This window comes from Pongo abelii, chromosome 12 (assembly GCF_028885655.2).
Source record: "Pongo abelii isolate AG06213 chromosome 12, NHGRI_mPonAbe1-v2.0_pri, whole genome shotgun sequence".
NCBI lineage: Eukaryota > Metazoa > Chordata > Mammalia > Primates > Hominidae > Pongo > Pongo abelii.
In genome coordinates, this window is record NC_071997.2 from 62582319 (window position 1) to 62603583 (window position 21265).

The following is a 21265-nucleotide window of genomic DNA, read 5'->3' on the forward strand; positions in this document are numbered from 1 at the left end:
CAAACTAGATTCCTTTGTGGTTCTTTTGGCCACTAAGTCCATAAGGTCTTCTGTGTGTGTCTGTCCTCTGACAAAAGCATTATCCAGTTGTATGAATTCTAAGGCAGCATCTTCCCTCTCCAAATTCTCATCCTGGGCCTCTACTTTCCTGTTTCTAAATTTTAGCAGTGCCTTGCACACAGCAGGCCTGCAAGAAATGCCTGCTGATTAATTGAACTGGCTGCCCCCGAAGCCATAGGACTGGCATTAATTGCTATGGCTCCTTGGGCTTCCTGAAGGCCTCATTGCTAGGAAGGGCCCTCTCCTCCTCTCACTTTGTTTCTGAGACCCATGGTATTCTCTAACCAACCATCAGCATAGTAGCGAACTCCAGTCACACTGTGGTTTATTTTCCATCCACAATTGATTTTAGATTAGGGTTTTGGATAAGCCTCAAAAGCATTATTCTGGCTAAATGAAGCCAAACAAAGTGTTTATATGAAATTCTAGAACAAACAAAGTTAATATATAGTGCTAGAAAGTGCAAAAGTGGTTGTCTGGGGCCAGTGATTGGGGGCACTGGTGAGGCAGAAGGGATACTAACTATAGAGGAGCATAGGCAACATCAAGGGGTGATGAAAATGTTCTTTACCTTGATTGGGGTAGTGTACCCAGACATATACATCTGCCAACACTCACTGAACTCCACTCATACCCATTAGAATGGCTACTACTCAAAACAGAACAACAGAAAATAACAAATGTTGGTGAAGATGTGGAGAAACTTGAACCCTTGTACACTGCTGGTAAGAAAGTAAAATGGTGCAGCCACCGTAAAAACAGTACGGCAGTTCCTCAACAAATTAAAAATAGAATTACCATATGGTCCAACAATTCCACTTCTAGGTGTACATATACCCAAAAGAACAGGAAGCAGGAACTCGAAGAAATCTTTGCACATCCATGTTCACAGCAGCATTACTCACAATAGCCAAAAGTGGAAGCAACACAAGTGTCCCTCAACAGATAAATGGATAAACACAACGTGGTGTGTGTGTGTGTGTATACACACATACATACATTGGAATATATACAGTGGACTATTATTCAACCTTACAGAGGAAGGAAATTCTGCCACATGCTATAAAACCAGTGAATCTAAGGACACTACACTAAGTGAAATAAGCCAGTCACAAAAGGATGAATACTACATGAATCCACTTATATGAGGTACTCAAAGTAGTCAAATTCATAGAGACAGAAAGCAGAATGATAATGCTAGAGGAAAGGGAAGAGGGAGTTACAGTTTAATAGTATAGAGTTTCAGTTTTACAAGATGAAAAGAGTTCTGTGAATGGATGGTGGTGATGGTAGCAAAACAATGTGAATATACTTAATGTCACTGAACTGTTACATTTAAGAATGTTTAAGATGGTAAAATTTCATGTGTATTGCACCACAATTTTTAAAAGTTGATTTTAAATGTTAACTCCTTAAAAGAAACGATGGCTCATCAAACTAACCACTTAAGATGGGTGCATTTTATGGTGGTATAAAACCTAAGTAAGAAGTCAAGTTCTCAACCTAAGTAAGAGGCTCACAGTGGCCTCTCGGGGAAGCACGCTGCTGTTATCCATCATTTAGCAATGCACACTCTAAGGCAAAATCCAAACCAGTGTAATCCATGTGGCTTTTGCAAAGCATCATGAGTAAAATCGTCTCCTCAAGTATAACTGTTATTTAAAGAGAAAATGTGTCAAGCATGGTTAGGGTTATATCATGTTTCCTGATCTGTTCTCAGAGTTATTTTAGAATCAAAGTCCCTCGAGGAAATATGAAAGGTCCCTTAATTTCATGTTCATCTTTCAGAAACACCATTGGTAAACTATTACAGGCAAGTGTGAAACTAATACAGAAATCCCAACTGGTTGATCACATAGGAACCCCAACACGTTCATCACAAACTATTGGCATTGATCTCCAGTTCTTGTCTGTTCTATCACCAGGGATTCTCATCTGTTCATCTGCACTTAGGCCCCTTCAGTCTCTCCTTATGGGTCACAAACTACAGGCCTCCATTTCCCAAGACCAAATTCCAAGGTTGGTCAGTAACGCTGGTATCTTTTGCTGTCTTAGCAATCATAAGTCTTAGGGATAAAAGAAGAGGACCGCGTCAGAAAAAAACTAAGGCCGGGTGTGGTGGCTCACGTCTGTAATCCCAGCACTTTGGCCCAACTCCCAGGCCGAGGCGGGCAGATCACAAGGTCAAGAGTTCGAGACCAGCCTGACCAACATGGCAAAACTCCATCTCCACTAAAAATATAAAAATTAGCCAGGCGTGGTGGTGCACACCTGTAATCCCAGCTACTCAGGAGGCTGAGGCAGGAGAATCGCTTGAACCCGAGAGGCAGAGGTTGCAATGAGATGAGATCACGCCACTGCACTCCAGCCTGGGCAACACAGTGAGACTCCATCTCAAAAAAAAAAAAAAGTATTATGTCCTGTGGTCACTGAAGTATTTAAAAATTAAAAATAATATCAGTTTGTCATTTAAAAAAAGAAAATGAATAAATTAAAGTACAGGAGGGAAGGGATTTGCAATGAGTCAGTGATCAAGCCAGACCGTTGTCCTTGTTGGGTTCTATTTGCCTGGAATATAGGCATTATGCAGCCCAGAACTTTCTTTCTGGCTCTAAAAACACAACATCACCACCTCTATTTGCCCACGTGGGGAAAAAACAAAAAGCCCTCTCTTTCCAGATGAACTGGAAAAGCAACTTTGTTTCTTACACAGATTTCAACTGGCTCTACCTCAGAGATCTGGAACTGAGCAGAGAGTAAGCACCGCTCTCTTCAAAGTCTCACTTTCATCAAGTTCCAGCTCTGTGGGCAACTCCTCCTCCCCTTGGATCAGCCACTCCCTCTCTGGGCCAGGGTAGGGTTCTGTCCCCACATCTTTCCAAAATTCAAGCTGATTCCAGCAGAAGAGCACAAAAACAGAACTGTAAAATTCTTCCACAGTGGATTTCTGATTCACGTGAGGAACTTACTATTTCTGATGCAGCAGCCGCACCCAGTTTCTCATTCAAGATTTTCATGAAGGCACAGGGAAGAAAAGGGAGAAACTCATGACAAAATGGAAAAGACTAGGATGGTCATGAGATAATGTTAGAAGCTGAGAGGAAGTGAAACAGACTTAAGGCAGATGGAGCCAGATGAAGAATATGTGAGTGTGAGTGTGTGTGAGTGTGTGTGTTTATGAGACAATAGGGAGATGGGTTCTCCCTCTCTAGCAGCTCTGTCTGATGTGGGGATCTATTCAGAACACCCTGCCCTGAGGTGAGGAGCTGTGAGGTAGGCCCACAGCTGGCCCTCCTCATCTCAAACAGGCCAAGAGGTGTTGGGGCGGGAACCATGGTGGCAGAGTAGATTCAAGGAGACATGATCAGTGAGAAGCACCCTGGCAGAAATCCATGCTAGGAGTTATATTTTTAATATACATAAATACATATTTATTTATTTATTTTTGCTCAGAGAACCAGGCATTCATGGTAGAAAAAGAAGCAGAGAAGACCAAAGGGAAAACCAGCTAGAAACTAGGAATTAGACCAGGCCCATTACAATCCCTCCTCTGCTGTAAAGCTGATGCTAACACAAAAAGGTGCATGGGGTGGGACTAAAGTGTTCTGTTCACCATGTCTTTTTATTTTTTTTCCCAGACGGGGTCTCACCCTGTCACCCAGGCTGGAGTGCAGTGGCACTATCATAGCTCAGTGCAGCCTCCAGCTTTTGGGGTCCAGTGATTCTCCACCTCAGCCTCCCAAGTAGCTGTTGCTACAGACATGAGCCACCTCGCCTGGCTCCTCACCCTGTCTTTTGACAGACTGTCTCTATACCCCAATATGGTGCCAGCAGCTGCATGTTTCTGAGCAACTGAAATGTGGCTAGAGAGACTGAGACACTAAATTTTAAATTTTGTTTCATTTTAATTATATTTAAATTTTGAAATTGATGCAGTATGCAATATTTCCCCATTACACAAAGATTTATTGCTCTGGTAGGGCTACATTTTTCAACCATTGTATGTGTAGGGCCCATGTCAAGCATGTGGCATCTTTTCTAGTATTACACGTAATCACTAATCTAGTTGGTGCCAACAGATTTATTCACTTTGATATTTTTCTAGGCACTGATGCAATATTTTAATGTATTTATTTGAAGAAGTTTTACAGACAGCACAAGTTCAAGTTATTTTAACATAATTAAATTATTTTATAGTTAAAAAGTAGCCATGGACACATTTTAAGTTTTTTTTTTTTTTTTTTTTTTGAGACAGGGTCTTGCTCTGTCACAGATGGGGTCTCACCATGTTGTCCAGGCTGGTCTTGAACTCCTGGGCTCAAGCGATCCTACCACCTCAGACTCCCAAAGTGCTGGGATTACAGGCGTGAGCCACTGCACCCAGCTACATTTTAAGATTTGAAACAAAGGCACGTTACTGATGTACAATTGAGTGGAGTGGCAGAAGCATCACAGCTGGCACAGTAAAGAACGAGAGATGGAATTGACAAGAGAGTTCGTGAATTTACTTAACTTGGAAAGATGCAGTTTTAAAAAGCGAGAGGCTTTTCACTTCGAAGTCAAAATCTTTTAAAAAACATGAGTCCGTTTTTTCAGTGTGGATGCAAATATTAAAGGAAAATTATTTTAGGTACTTGATTTAGTTATTGGAAAAATTTTGAAGTATGTTTGAAATAATTTGAGCATGTAAATTGATGTGAAAACTGAACATTTCATGAAATCTAAATACAGACATTTGATGAAAAATTTGCATTCAGATTTGGATGTGCTATCAGTTTAAAATACACATCAGACTGCTACAACACAGCATGAAAAGAAGCCTATAAAATATCTCATTAATAATGTTTATATTGATTACATGTTGAAATGATATTACTTTGGGTATATTGGGTAAAATATATCTACATTATTAAAGTTAATTTTGCCTGTTTCTTTACTTTTTTGAATGTAATTACTAGATAATTCAAACTTGCATTTGTGGCTTACTTTATATTTATTTTTAAATTAATTAATTAATTAATTAATTTAATAGAGACGAGGTGTCACTATGTTGCCCAGGCTGGCCTTGAACTCCTGAGCTCAAGCTATCCTCCCAAAGTGGTTCGCCAGTGTGAGCCACCACACTCAGCCTCACTTCGTATTTCTACTGCATAGCAAACTCTACACATATTTTATCTTATTTGATCATAATTGTTATAGTTAATGTTGAGTGAACATTTATTATGGCCAGATACTGTTCTGAACACTTTACGTGAATGGTCAGACTATCTCTTTAAATCACGCACACAAAAACTTGTTTATTTATCTTCTCAGTGCCTTCATTTCCCCATTTGCTAAAAAATAAAAAAAATAATATGCACCTATGTCAAAATGCTAGAAAACAAGGGAAAAAAACAAAGCCCCAGAATACTTAAAAGAAGAGTCTATCTCTGAAAATAATCCACTTAATTATTCAGAAGAAACACTTAGGAAACTATTAGGTATCCTCAGTGTTTGGCAGAAAAACATAGCATTCTAAACAGGGAAGAAGACTGGCTGGCAATAAAACATCAATAAATCCTTTGAGACTACAGATTTTGGCTTAAATATTTCATACTCATCACATCAAGGGCAAGATTCATTTTCTATGACCATTCTTCTCCTCCGTCTCTCTATTTAATCAAGTGTCAAGAGATTTTAGATTTTTAAACCATATATGTATTCAAAAACGACTTACCAACTCATATTTAAATATCACCCTTTTCACTACTGTTTGGTTTCAATGAAATTGTTTTTTCATAAAAACGGAATCCTTCCTAAAAGAAATGAAGACTAACTGCAGAGGTCATAGAAAATGTAATACTAATACCTCAAAAAATCGCAAAAAAAGATAAAACAGGCCGGGCGCCGTGGCTCACGCCTGTAATCCCAGCACATTGGGAGGCCGAGGCGGGTGGATCACGAGGTCAGGAGATCGAGACCATCCTGGCTAACACGGTAAAACCCCGTCTCTACTAACAATACAAAAAATTAGCCGGGCGCCTGTAGTCCCAGCTACTCGGGAGGCTGAGGCAGGAGAATGGCGTGAACCCGGGAGGCGGAGCTTGCAGTGAGCCGAGATCACACCACTGCACTCCAGCCTGGGCAACAGAGCCAGACTCCGTCTCAAAAAAAAGATAAAACAAAATGCTAATTGTCTTTTTAATATTAATCTTTATTTAATTTTAAATTTTAAAGATAATATATGTACACGCCAAAAAAATTATTTTTTGGTTTTGTTTTAGCAGCCTCAGGATCTTATGGCAGTAACAATGAAGTATGCATCCTGGACAGTCAGTGCTGGTTTTATTTGTCACTATTAACTCTCCTTCCCTCTAGCTGTTATTATTATTGTTATTATTAAAGTAACCTGTGTGATCTGATAAACTTGTTTTCCAAACCCTGCAGAATCTAGGTAGAGGTAGAATTTTTCACTGCAGTGTTGAAAATAATGAATCTTTCCACGCTTACAAATACAAATGATTAACTTTCATAGAATTTTAGAGACTGGAAAGCCTTTAGCAATCATCTATTTCACCCTTTCATTTTATTTTGTAGATTTTAAACACTGTAAAAGACATTTTTTAAAGTAATGTAAACTTACCATCTACTTTCTGTTTATTCCAGTGTTTCAGCACAGTTGTAATCACAGTATGTATATAATTTTGTGTTCTACTCTTTTACTTAATTTTCTATATTTTATACAATCACCATATTTATTATTTTACTATTTTACTATAGTCTTCCATCAAACTGATATAATTTACTCAATGTCCCTACTATTGGTTGTTCAGATTTTTTATCTCAGAATTATAATCTTTTTTTTTTTTGAGACAGAGTCTCTCTCTGTCTCTGGAGTGCAGTGGTGCTATCTTGGCTCACTGCAACTTCCGCCTCCCGTGTTCAAGCGATTCTCTTGCCCCAGCCTCCTGAGTAGCTGGGATTACAGGCATGCGTCACCATACCCCACTAATTTTTAGAATACTTTTAGTAGAAATGGGGTTTCACCATGTTGGCAAGACGGGTCTTGAACTATTGACTTCAGGTGATCTGCCCGCCTCAGCCTCCCAAAGTGCTGGGATTACAGGCATGAGCCACTGTGCCTGGCCTATAATCTTTACAATTAGCTTTGTAGATATTTACTTCTGTTGGCTTATTCTTTGTGATATCTGATAATTATGAACATTTCTAGTTGTCCTCCAAATTTATAAGGATATCCAAAGCCCAACCACCCATAAGTTAGCTTGCTTGCTCAATGTATTTATTCTTAATTTAATATTTGGAATTTAATTTAATATTTAATATTTAATTATTTAAATATTTAAATTATTTAAATTTAAAATTTAATTATTTAAATATTTAAATAATTAAATATTTAATATTTAAAATTGAACCTTATTAACTTGCCTTATCATTTTAATTTTTTTAAGAAACAGGGTCTCACTCTGTCGCCCAAGCTGGAGTGCAGTAGCACAGTCATAGCTCACTGCAGCCTGGAACTTCTGGGCTCAAACAGTCCTCCCATCTCAACCTGTAGCTGGGACTACAGGCATGTGCCACCACTTCCGGCTAATTTTCAAAATTTTTTTGCAGAGATAGAGTCTCCCTATGTTGCCCAGCAGGCTGGTCTCAAGCTTCTGGCCTCAACCAATCCTCCTGCCTCAGCCTCCCAAAGTGCTGGGCTTATAGGCGTAAGCCTCTGTGCTTGGTCTCCTTTTAACCTTAGTAGTAGGGGTCAGGTATGGTAGCTCACGCCTGTAGTCGCAGCACTTTGAGAAGCCAAGACGGGCAGATCACTTGAGGCCAGGAGTTCAAGACCAGCCTGGTGAACATGGTGAAACCCTGTCTCTACAAAAAACACAAAAATTACCCGGGCATGGTGGTGCACGCCTGTAATCCCAGCTGTGCTGGATACTGAGGCACAAGAATTGCTTGAACCCAGGAGGCAGAGGTGGCAAATATTTGTTTTCATATTCACTACACTGGGACAGAGATGAAAAAGAGTAAGACACAATATTGGGTATACTCTCCTGTACTGCAGGTGGGGAGTATAAATTAGACAGTACTTTTTTTTTTTTTTTTTTTGAGACAAAGTCTCATTCAGCCACCTAGGCTGGAGTGCAGTGGCATGATCTTGGCTCACTGCAACCTCCATCCCCCAGGTTCAAGCGATTCTCCTGCCTCAGCCTCCCGAGTAGCTGGGACTATAGGCGCACACCACTATGCCCAGCTAATTTTTGTATTTTTTTAATAGAGACCGATTTCACCATGTTGGCCAGGATGGTCTCAATCTCTTGACCTCGTGATCCACCCACCTTGGCCTCCCAAAGTGCTGGGATTACAGGCGTGAGCCACCCCACCCAGCCCTGGACAGTACTTTTGGAGGGCAATTTGGCCATTAGTAAATTGTATGCACCATACAACAAGAATTCTACTTCTTGGGATTTGATTTATCTTTAAAAATATCACAGAAAAGGCTGGGCATGGTGGCTCACACCTGTAACCCCAGCACTTTGGGAGGCTGAGGCGGGCGGATGACAAGGTCAGGAGATCGAGACCATCTTCGCTAACATGGTGAAACCCTGTCTCTACTAAAAAAAAAAAAAATACAAAAAATTAGGTGTGGTGATAGGTGCCTGTAGTCCCAGCTACTAGGGAGGCTGAGGCAGGAGAATGGCATCAGCCCGGGAGGCAGAGCTTGCAGTGAGCCGAGATCATGCCACTGCACTCCAGCCTGGGCAACATAGCGAGACTCCATCTCAAAAAAAAAAAAATATATATATATATATATATATATATAAAAAACAAAAATGGCTGGGCACGGTGGCTCACACCTGTAATCCCAGCATTTTGGGAGGCTGAGGCGGGTGGATCACCTGAGGTTAGGAGTTCAAGACTAGCCTGGCTAACATGGTGAAACCCCGTCTCTACTGAAAATACAAAAAAAATTAGCCGGGCATGGTGGCGTGTGCCTGTAGTCCCAGATAGTCGGAAAGCTGAGGCAGAAGAATTGCTTGAAATTGGGAGGTGGAGGTTGTAGTGAGCCGAGATGGTCCACTGCACTCCAGCCTGGGGAACAGAGCGAGACTCTGTCTAAAAAAACAAAAAATAATTAATTAATTAATTAATTTAATAAGTAGTAGGAACACTAAATCTTTCTTTTTTTAAAACTCGTGTTCTTCTTTGTGAATTATTGGTGCGTATTTTGTGCCCATTTTTAGGATCTTGGTGCTTTACTGACATATACCTTATGCATATCTTATAAATTTTAATATTTTATACCAAAAATTAATTCTAAGTATGTTTCCAATTTAATATTCTTCTTTTAGTGTTGTATAGTCAAAATTTGGAAGAAAAAATTTAAATTATACCTGTCCATCTTTTCCTTTGTATTCCTCATTATTATATTTCAATAGTTAGAAAAGTCTCTTTTTCAGTGAAATGTTGGTAACTGTTGAGGTGGGTGATGAATAGTTACATGGCGGTTCATTTTGCTATTCTCTCACTTGGGTGTATATTGGAAAATGTTCATAAGAAAAGCTTTTTTTTAATGCTAGTCAAGGGAAACAGTAGAAGTAGAGAAGGAACAAAGAAATCTCTGTAACTGGCTGTGATCAGTAATAAAAACTTTTTTTAAAAAGTATCTCTTCCTTATCGCTAGAAAAATCATCTTACTTTATTTCTACCAGTTTTTCTCTCACCCCTTTCATTTTACAGTTGAGGAAAGGCACCCATAAGGTTAAAAAGTAACTAGCTGACTATGTGACTCATCTTCCCCTGCTACTAAACTTAGCCACCACCCTTTTTTTTTAGGCACAGCAAAAACACCCCAAGGCAGGGCTATTTGGAAAGGGTTAGGATTCAATTAAAGAAAGCTGGGCTGGTAGCTTCCAAGTGAGTGGTGTTTTATTCCTACAAACTTACACCAACCCTAACCCACAAGGTAAGGCCAGGGATGTGCTGATAAACCTAATAGCCAGCTCTCCAAGGAAAGGACACCCTGATGTGTAGCCACTTTTTTGGTGTAAATCTTTGCACCCTGATCAATTTCAAGTTACTAATGTGATGTCACTCAACTTGGAGTTGGGAGTAGATGGTCAGTAGCACCCCATTACACATTAATACTAGTTTCACCACACAGATAAAATAGATATAAATACCCTCGAGAGCATAGATAATGGCAAAAGGTAGCAAAAGAATTAGGAAATGATGAATTGTTTTAAATACAAATTACTTATAAATATTCATATTTCAATATAACTTATTTACTCATTAGTTCATATAATTTAATTTTAAATCACGGCTGGCTATTTTTAACAATCAGCTTGCAAAACCTCTAAAAATTTAACAATTAGCTCTCAGGGGCTGATACAAGGACAATTGAGCACATTACTGGGAGACAGAAGAATAACAAAAGCAAGATTTATTTTTTCAATCATGGTAACATAATATAGCAAAATTTACCATTTTAACCATTAAAAAAATTTTTTTGAGATAGGGTCTCACCATGTTGCCCAGGCTGGAATGCAGTGGTGTGATCTCAGCTCACTGCAGCCTTGACCTCCCTGGCTCAAGCTATCCTCCTATTTCAGCCTCCAAAGTAGCCGGGACTACAGATGCAGGCCACCATGCCTGGCTAATTTTTGTAGGGACAGGGTTTCATCATGTTGTCCAGGCTAGTCTTCAACTCCTGACCTCAAGTGATCTGCCAGCCTCGGCCTCCCAAAGTGCTGGGATTACAGGCGTGAGCCACTGTGCCTGGCCTATTTTAACCATTTTAAAGTGTACAATTCAGTGGACTTAAGAACATTTACAATGTCTTGCAACAATCACCACCATCTATTCCTAGATCTCTTCCATCATTCCAAACAGAAACTCCGAACACGTGAAACAGTAACTCCCCATTTCCCCCTTACCTTAGCCCTTGGTAACCTCTATTCCACTGTCTCTATGAGTTTGACTATTCTAGGTATTTTATATAAGTGGAATCATGTAACATTTATCCTTCTGTGTCTGGATTATTTCACTTAGCATGTTTTCAAGGTTTGTCCATGTTGTACCATCTATTAGAATTTAATTCCTTTTACAGTGAAACCAAAATTTCCAGACCAACATTTAGAGCCACCTTCAGTATACAGACAATGAAACAGGCCTGGAGGGAAGATACATAGACCTCACTCTACCTTCTCACTTCCAAAGAACAATCCCAGCCTAGAGTCACCAAAATACAGAAGGCTAGGTGAATCCCTCTGTGCAAAATGCAGCCAGAGGGGAAGGCCCCAGGACAGCCTTAGGAGGGAGCATAAAAGAACCTGGAAAGGATAGGATGTGTGTGGTACACATGATAAAATCCTATTATATCATCTTTTTCAATAAACCCAGATCAGTATCATTTGTTCTAAAAGTGTGGCTTCCAGACCAACAGCATCACCATCACCTGGGACCTTGTTCAAAGTGCAATTCTTAGGTCCAACCCTAGATCTACAGAATCCTAAACTCTCGGGACGGGATCCAGCAGTTTGGGTTTTAAGAAGCCTCCAGGCCATGCATGGTAGCTTGTGCCTGTAATCTCAGCTACTGGGAGGCTGAGGTGGGAGAATCCCTGAGCCCAGGAGTTTGAGGCCAGTCTGGGTAACATAAGAAGACCCCCATCTCTAAAAAATAAAAATAAATAAATAATCTTTGTAAAGTGCAAGAATCCCTCCAGGTGATTCTGATACATGCTGAGGTTTGAGAACCCTGGTTCTACGGTAATAATTCTAGACTCAAGCTATTGATGTCTGAAAGGGCCCCCAAACTACCCCATGGGCATTTCATAAGTATAGATCGCCAATCATGACCTTAACATCAAGTATGAGGAAATGGGAACAGGGATAAGTTATGTTAATGGGGGAAGTTATAACACTTTTAAAATACTTGCATAAACATGACTTAGGAAATATTGTGCTTGCCAAAGATTATTTAAACAGCAGAGTTCTCAAAACCATCCGCTGCAAACATGCATTACTCCTGGTAGGCCAGATCTGATATTCCATGATATTTGTGAAACTTCAAATTAAATTCTCTTCCCACAGATGGGTGCTGGCATAGGCTGTCATGAAGATCATTCAGGCTTAGAATCCAGAACAAGAACCAAGTTCCAGTCCCTGTTCTGCCCTCCAGATTTAACCCCACCTATGAGAGCTGGTTTATTTTGGCATAAAATTGGTATAGTAGCAGTTATTGCAATGCACGGACTTTTTTGCAAGAATCAGCAATAATGTCAACCTCCATTACACTTTCCTTCTTCCTTAGGAGAACCCTCTTTCTATTTGGAGATTGGGTTTGGTAAACCAGGAAGGTGGGGCTAGCCCCAGGAGGAAATAATAAGTAGTCCAAGGCAACCCCATTTGAACAGCCATGAATGGGTTAGGAGTGGCCATGTGACCCACTTTTGACCAAAAAGAAATAAGGACAAACCTGCTAAGATGCTTTGAAGTTCCTCCAGGCTAAAAAGACAGAGTCAGCCAGCCAAACTCCCCCTTTCTGCTGGCCCTGGATGTTGTCAGGTCTGGAGCTACGGCTTCAAAAGGATTCTACTTAATATCGATTGTACAGCATCTGTCTAGCTTGTTATCTGAGGAAAGTTCTCAAATTCAAAGGTACACAAAAGTCACGTGGGGAGCAGTTAAAATATTGATTTTCGGTGAGGACCCTTGACTCTGGAGATCTTGGGTGGGCCCCAGAGACTTCATTTAATCAAGTTTAAATAAGCAACCCTGGCATTCTCCTCATAAGAATTAGCCCAGGCCCTGATTCTTACGCAAGTGGTTTTCAGACCCCAGTTCCAAAACTGCCACTCGCTATGTGTGCAGGCACTCATAGTCCTTACTTAAAATTTATTTTGCCCCTATCATGTACTAGGCGTGGCAGGAGAAAGATGGAGGAGACATGATCTTGCTCTCAAGGAGCACGTAATCTAAGAGAAACAGAACAGGTATATAACTAGTTTAAAGACAAAGCGGCATGTGAGAACTATTACAGGGTAGAGGAAGATGGACAATGCAGGGTTGAGGAAGACGGACAATGTCCCCCTAAGAAATTAAAAGAGCTCTCATGTGACTTAGGCTTTGAATAATAATGGGATTTCAATAGGGAAAGAATTTTCCAGGCAGAGAAAACAGTAAAAACAAAGCTCCTGCTATGATTATGAACATTAAGACTTATTTGGAAAAGACTAGTTAGTTTGGAGTTGAGTGGGAGTTTAAGGACACCATGAAGGGAGAAAGAGCTACAAAAGTAATTTTCAAAACTGGATCGTTTTTGTGGCAGGCCAGGCCTAGAGGGTGGACTCAATTTTCTAGGCCATGAGAAATTGTCCATTCATACTGCACACTTCTAGCAAGGGCCGAGTATGTGCTCACAGCAGCACTGTGCTAGCCAGACAGGTCTGCATGGTCCCTGCCCTCAGTGGAGCTCAAAGCTGAAGAGAGGAGGCAGGTATGTGATCAAACATAATAAGGTGTGAACATTTCCACTCCCATGCTGGGGAAATCACAGAAAGAGTCAGGAGTGTGTAGGAGAGGCCCCTGACCCAGATTATGTCAATCAGGGAAGGAGACCATGTCGAAGATGAACATTGGAGGTCGGGACAGGGTAAGCAGGGAAGCAAGGAGTCATGTTTCTCCAAGGCTAAATCTCTGCCTTGATTTCCTTCCTGGTACCCAGCACTTTCATTTTATCTGAAAACATTTATTACATAACTTTGCCAGGCACTGGAACAGATACAAAGGGAAGTAGGGATTTATAGTCCAGGCCAGCAGTTCCTTACATGGGATCCTTGGACCCTCGAGGACCTGTCCCTCAATACTCATCTGCCCTGTCTCCCATACATCTACAGAATGGACTTAGTTTCTAAGGGACCTCCATCTCCACCTCTGGGACTTGCCTGCTGTAACAGACATGCCATTCCTTCAGTGTGCTTTGGCTTAGCTTTCTCATCTCCACGACTGTGCATAAGCCCTTCTTCTCTAGCCTTGGCTCAATATAAACCTTCCTCCTCCAGGAAGCCTTCTGTGACCACTAGTGATAGAGTTAGGTGCACCTCTTCTGTTACTCCATGGCAGTCTGCACATATATATCAAATTATTATACTGATCATACAGTCCTATGATTTTTGAATTATTGATTTACTTATCTCCCTGAGTCAGTGTGTTTCATTCTTGAATCTCTAGTGCCTGTCACATTACATATATAATAAATAAATGCACCTTTGCCCATTCGGCAGAGGCCACTGACCTCCTGCCTAGCTCTCGAAGACCTTACCCCAAGGTTCTGAGCTGCCTCCTCTGCCTTTAGATGCTGCCCTAAGTCTTGCTCCCACAAGGATGGGCCACCAGAGTCATGATGCAGCACATCGTCCTGGTTCAGCCTCTGCTCTCCACTCCTCACCTGGACCTCCTGGATACTCAGAATGACCTAAATCAATATCAAGTTCATCTTGGCCAAGTGGTTTGGACTTAGGCTCTCCTTCCCCTCTGAAAGAATTCAGCCCCATAGCTTAATCTCCCAGCCCTGTCTTTTTCAGCTGATTTCCTCACTTTGTGTTTTTTTTTGTGTGTGTTTTTTTTGAGACAAGGTCTCACTGTCATCCAGGTTGGAGTTCAGTGGCATGGTCTTGGCTCACTGCAACCTCTGCCTCCAAGGCCCAAGCGATTCTCCCACCTCAGCCTCTGCAATAGCTGGGACTACAGGAATGTACCACCATGCCTGGCCAATTGTTTTATATTTTTGGTAGAGAAAGGGTTTCACCCAGGCTGGTCTCGAACCCCTGAGCTCAGGTGATCCACCTGTCTTAGCCTGGGATTACAAGCATGAACCACTGCGCCTGGCCTGATTCCCCCATTTTTAACCCATTATACACAGTGGTAAAGCATAGGATATAGAGTCATACTGACCAGTTCAAATCCTGGCTGTGCTGGATTTGAACTGTGCTCATCAGTGTGCAACTTTGAGCAAACTATTCAACCCCTTTGTACCTCAGTTTCCTCATCTTACATTGGCAATGAAAATACTAGTACCCACCTAATATGGGTGAAAATTTAATAAAATATCATACCAGATGTCTGGCACAGGGTCAGGATCACAGAAGACACTTGGTGAACATTAGCTATCGACATCTCCAGCAGAGAGGCAGGTCCCTCACAGACTAAGACACAGTCTGGCTGAAGACAGGGGTCCAGGCTCCAAAGCCAAGGTCAGGCCCCTCAGTGCCCAAGGCCATTGATATCACTGGGAGACATTTCTCTGACAAAGGCCCCTGCCCTAGCAGGTCTACCTAGTCTACAGGCCCTGATTTATCCCATCTACCTCCTCTCTCTGCTTCTGCAGCTAAAGACACACTGGAACCAATCAGACCATTTAAAAACAGAGCTAGGTCAGGCGCCATGGCTCATGCTTGTCACCCCAGCACTTTGGGAGGCTAAAGCAGGCAGATGGCTTGACTCCAGGAGTTTGAAACCAGCCTGGGAAACGTGGTAAAACTTTGTCTCTACAAAAAATTAGCTGGGTGTGGCAGCGCATGCCTATACTTCCAGCCACCTGGGAGGCTAAGGTGGAAGGGTCACGCACCCAGGAGTTTGAGGCTGCAGTGTGCCATGGTTGTGCCACTGCACTCCAGCCAGGGTGACAGAGTGAGACCCTGTCCTAGAAAAACAAAAACAAAACAAAATCAAAAGCAGAGCTTTCTTCACCATCCAACTAGAGGCACTTTATATTCTTTTTGGAACCAGCTGTCCAAGTGAAACACACGGCAAGAATGAGCGGTGGCTGCTTCACCTCATTGGAAACTGAAGGATACTGGCATGTTAGTTCTTTGTACACATATAAGGAAGTATATGATCAAATGTTAATTTTAAGGTTGGAAAATCTGATAATTATACATTCTTCATTTCTATTTAATTCTCCTTCTTCACAAACACTGTTCAATGGGCAGGTGATCTCTGTAGCGCTCTATTTTTTAAAAATTAATAGGTAATACATAAACATAACAAATTCAAATAGTACAAATAAGTACATAACAACAAGTCTGTAAGACTTTCCTTCCCCCTCCTCAGGCAACCACTCTTATAATTTTCCTGTGTATCCTCCTAGAAGTATTTAATGCACTAATAAGCATATGAGAATATAGACAGCCTCCATCTTTTTTTTTTTTTGAGATGGAGTCTCACTCTGTCACCCAGACTGGAGTGTAGTGGCATGATCTCGGCTCACTGCAACCTCCGTCCTGTGTTCAAGCAATTCTTCTGTCTCAGCCTCCCTAGAAGCTGGGATTACATGCGCGCACTACCACACCCAGCTGTTTTTTTTTTTTATTTTTAGTAGAGACAGTGTTTTACCATGTTGGCTAGGCTGGTCTCAAACTTCTGACCTCAAGTGATTTGCCTGCCTCAACCTCCCAAAGTGCTGGGATTACAGGCGTGAGAGCCTCCATCATTTTTATACACCAAAATGGTAGCATACCACACAAAGCTGTACTTTACTTTTTAAAAAATATCTTCACTATCATTCTATATCAGTTCCTATCAACCTGCACCATTTTTTAACAGCTGCATAGTATTACACTGCATAGATGTTCCATAATTTAACCAGATTTTTACTGATACTTAGGTTTTTTCCACTATTTTGCTACTACAAACAAGGCTGCAATGTGTATGTCTGCTGGGGCTCAGAAACTGATATCTCAAAATATGGTGCTTTGACATGCTGAACCAGACATCCCCCCTCTTACCTCCTGTCTCTCAATCCTCTGTCTCTCCCAAGGTTGTTCTCTGAAGTTCCCTTATCTGCCTAAAGTCTGGACCTGCCAAAAAAGGAAACAATTACCCCTAGTCCCTTCCCTGAGTTTTCATTAACTGAATTCCTATTGTAGTAGGAAAGACAAAAGTCTGTCAACACACCTGGACGGACTTTTGTCATAAACCATTGTCTGTTCTGTGGGCCCAAGAGGCTCTGTCTCAGGCCATTGTATGTTCTTCGAGCCAATTGAATTCCCTCAAACATCAGTTGCTACCTCCCTAAAACATCCACACTTCCCCAACTCCCTTTCCTCTAAAAAGTAGGGTGTAGGCCAGGCACAGTGGTGCACGCATGTAATCCCAGTACTTGGGGAGGCTGAGGCAGGTGGATCACTTGAGCCCAGGAGTTGGAAACCAGCCTGGGCAACATGGCAAAAACTTCGTCTCTACAAAAAATACAGAAAATTAGTCAGGTGCACTACACTCCAGCCTTGTGCAACAGAGTGAGACCCTGTATTTAAAAAAAAAAAAAAAGAAGTAGGGTATACAAGCATCTGCACACCACTGGAATATTAAGTAAAATCACTTTGTGATTTTCCTTCATGTATAATATGGGGGAAAATGAATATTCCCCCATAAAATATGTATTAATATAAAATTAATGTGAAATTAATATAATGTAAAATTAATAATGTAAATTACCATAATTTATGTAATATACTGTAAAATTAATATAATTTATTAAAATTAGTTATAATTTTATAATTAATATATTAATATAATGTAAAATTAATGAAAAAATGTAAAATTAATATTTCCCCATAATATATGTATTTTCCCCCATGTATGCCTTTTCTTTCATTTTTTGAGATGGAATCTCGCTCTGTCGCCCAGGTTGGAGTGCAGTGGCATGATCTCGGCTCACTGCAAGCTCTGCCTCCCAGGTTCACGCCATTCTCCTGCCTCAGCCTCCCGAGTAGCTGGGACTACAGGCACCCGCCACCACGCCCGGCTAATTTTTTTTGTATTTTTTTAGTAGAGACGGGGCTTCACCATGTTAGCCAGGATGGTCTCGATCTCCTGACCTCGTGATCCACCCGCCTCAGCCTCCCAAAGTGCTGTGATTACAGGCGTGAGCCACCGCGCCTGGCTTGCCTTTTCTCTAATTACCTCCTTTTGTGAGTTGATTTTTCAGCAAACCTTCAGAGGGCAAAGGGGATCCTTTCTCTTGTCCCCCACAGTAATTTTATACAATATTTTAAAATAATTTCGGGCCAGTGGCTCATGCCTGTAATCCCAGCACTTTGGGAGACCGAGGCAGGAGGATCACCCAGGAGCTTGAGACCAGCCTGGGCAACATAGCAAGACCTTATCTGTACAACATTTTTAAATAATAATAATAATAATAAGCTGGGCATGCCTGTAGTCCCAGCTACTCTAGAGGCTGAAGTGGAAGGATTGCTTAAACCCAGGAGTTTGTGGGTACAGTGAGCTATGATTACACCAGTGCACTCCAGGCTGGACTACAGAGCAAGACCCCCTTTCTGAAAATTAAAAAAGTAACAATTTTGTGTATGTTTTGACTGCAACTCATTACACATTACTCAACTTGTATCCATGACTGAGTTTAGAAGTGTGTCTATAAACTCCTTGAGATTGTACGAAAAATGTTAAGTGTATATTTATTTTTATCAAGAAAAGATCCATGGCTTCAGTTAGATTGTTATAAGGGTCTGTGACTCTAAGAAGGGTGAGAACCACTGAGTCAACAGGTGCTTGCACAGCATCAAAAAGTAACATAGCAGAAGCTAAAGTTGGATAAGACTCAGAAAATGTTTTCCTAAGTCCCCTGTAGAGGAGGAGTAAGACAGAAGATGCTGGGGGCTGGTCATGGCAAGGGCTTATAGCTCTAAAGGACCTACTCCAGGGAAGATGGTTCAATCGCATATAAATCAGGAGAACTTGTTCCCAGTAATCACAGGGCCTCTTTATATTAGATTCTGTTAATGATTTAATATGCTACCTCTCTGGGGTGGGGTGGGGAGGGGGGGCAGGTGAGTGCCTAAACCCAGAGGAATGAATCCACAGTGACTGGGCCTGGGGGTCTCTTGATGACTTGACAAAATGAGGTAGAGGTGGACACGGGGGGCTTCTTGCTCTGTTACATGTCAGGCTGCTTGTTCTGTGTGTTTCTTCTAGGCCTCAAGGGTTAGTTATTTCGTGGGGAGGAGGAGGAAAATGGAAGGATTTTTTGTTTTTGTTTTTTGAGACAGAGTCTTGCTGTCACTCAGGCTGGAGTGTAGTAGTGCAATCTTGGCTCACTGCAACCTTTGCCTCCTGGGCTCCAGTGATCCTCCCACTTCAGCCTCCCATATAGCTGGGACTACAGGAGCGCACCACCACACCTGGCTAATTTTTATAGTTTTTTTTCATTTGTTTGTTTGTTTTTGGTAGAGACAGAATTCACCATGTTGACCAGGCTGTAGAAGGTCTTTTCCATAGTAATTTACAGTCTGACACTTAGCTGCAATATAATATTCACTCTGTTTTTTCACGTCAAGCAGTGTGGACAAAGAAGCATTATGGCAATTTACTGACATCAAACAACTTGAATATTTAAAAAGAATTCTTCAAAGGTGGTGGTTCAGGTCCCCATCGCAAAAGCTCTCAGTCCAGTTCAAACAAAACCAAACACTAATAAATTACTCCCAATAAAACCAACAAGCCTTAGATAGAAATCCTAAATTCCTCAGGGAATTAATGTGGTAATCCATTCAGTTTCAATTAAGTTAAACAACAAACAAACAAAAAAGCCTTTAGTTGGAGCTCCACGTTGTTCTAGAGGTGTTAGCACTGTAAGACTATGTGGTGAGTTTGCAGAGAAAAAAAAAACACCTGTTAATCAAATCACAAGGGAGATGTGATTGGTATAATAAAGAACTATCCTTGGCCAGGCGCAGTGGCTCACGTCTGTAATCCCAGCACTTTGGGAGGCCGAGGCGGGCAGATCATGAGGTCAGGGGTTTGAGACCACCCTGGCAAACATGGTGAAACCCCGTCTCCACTAAAAATACAAAAATTAGCCTGGCATGGTGGCATGTGCCTGTAATCCCAGCTACTTCGGAGGCTGAGGCAGGAGAATCACTTGAACCTGGGAGGCAGAGGTTGCAGTGAGCCAAGATCGCACGACTGCACTCCAGCCTTGGTGACAGAGCAAGATTCTGCTTCAAAAACAAACAAACAAACAAAAGAACTATCCTTGAGAAGGAAGGTTTTAGCATTTATCACATTACCTAGAGTTTATACATAATGACCAAAACCTAAGTTTCCTTGGGAAAGTGGTATGTTTTTATTAATGCTTTATTCAATTTATGAAGTATGCACATATTCATATAAGTGTTTCTAAAGCATAGTTTCTCAGCCGGGCGTGGTGGCTCACACCTGTAATCCCAGAACTTTGGGAGGCTGATGCAAGCGGATCATCTGAGGTCCTGGCCAACATGGTGAAACCCCACCTCTACTAAAAATACAAAAATTAGCTGGGTGTGGTGGCATGTGCCTGTAGACCCAGCTACTCAGGAGGGTGAGGCAGGAGAATCGCTTGAACCTGGGAGGCAAAGGTTGCAGTGAGCTGAGATGGCACCATTGCACTCCAGCCTGGGTGACAGAGAGAGACTCTGTCTCAAAAAATAAAAAAATAAAGCATAGTTTCTCAAAGTGAGGCCCGAATCACAATCATCCAGGGAGCTGCTTAAATAAGCAGGATCTGCATATTGTACAAGCTTCCTGGGTGATTCTGATGCACCCTGAAGCTTGGGAACTATAGCTTTAGAAGTTAACTGAGCTTTACCTGCTAACCCTTCCCAGCTCCATCAGAAAAGGGCTGTGAACCTCTGCCTAAACACTTGTAGTGAGAGAGCTCTCGCCAACATCAAGGCCACCCAGCCTATGGGTTTTAAAAGCCACTTCCTCAAATTCAACCAGAGCCCACCACCCAGCTCTGCCAAACACCTCAAAGAGCGAGTTTATTCCCTTGTCCACATGTCAAACACCTCTGGCATTTAGGGCTGCTGGCTAGCATGCACCCTTCACATTCACTGCAAACTTCTTTCTTTTTTTTTCTTTTTATTTAGAGACAGGATCTCACTCTGTCACCTAGGCTGGAGTGCAGTGGCACAATCATAGCTCACTGCAGTCTCAAACTCCTGGGCTCAAGGGATCCTCCTGCCTCAGGCTCCCAAGTAGCTGGGACAACAGGGGTGCTCTCCCTTTCCAGTTGAAACAGTTCTAGTTCATTCAACCCCATTTCACATCAGCTTGACAAGAAGAAAATAAGAAAAAGAAAAACACTTGTTCAAGATTTAGTTAACAACCTACGAAGCCACAAATCCAAATTACTATGAACCAAGCAC

At 41.6% G+C, this 21265-nt stretch overlaps 1 protein-coding gene across 6 annotated transcripts in view; it reads right to left on the bottom strand.

Annotated features, from left to right (window-relative positions):
* ANXA4 (annexin A4) overlaps positions 1-21265 on the bottom strand; it is an 86421-nt gene that overhangs the window by 62288 nt on the left and 2868 nt on the right. For 2 of the 6 annotated variants that reach the window (XM_024242717.3, XM_054548106.2), the window contains exon 2: positions 16847-16918. The exons of 2 other annotated variants lie outside the window; for them this stretch is intronic. The gene's annotated coding sequence lies outside the window, so the exon portion shown is untranslated. Of the gene's footprint in view, positions 1-12537; positions 12642-16846; positions 16919-21265 lie in introns of those variants that run through there. 2 more of the 6 variants (XM_054548108.2, XM_063713617.1) reach the window with 1 other exon arrangement.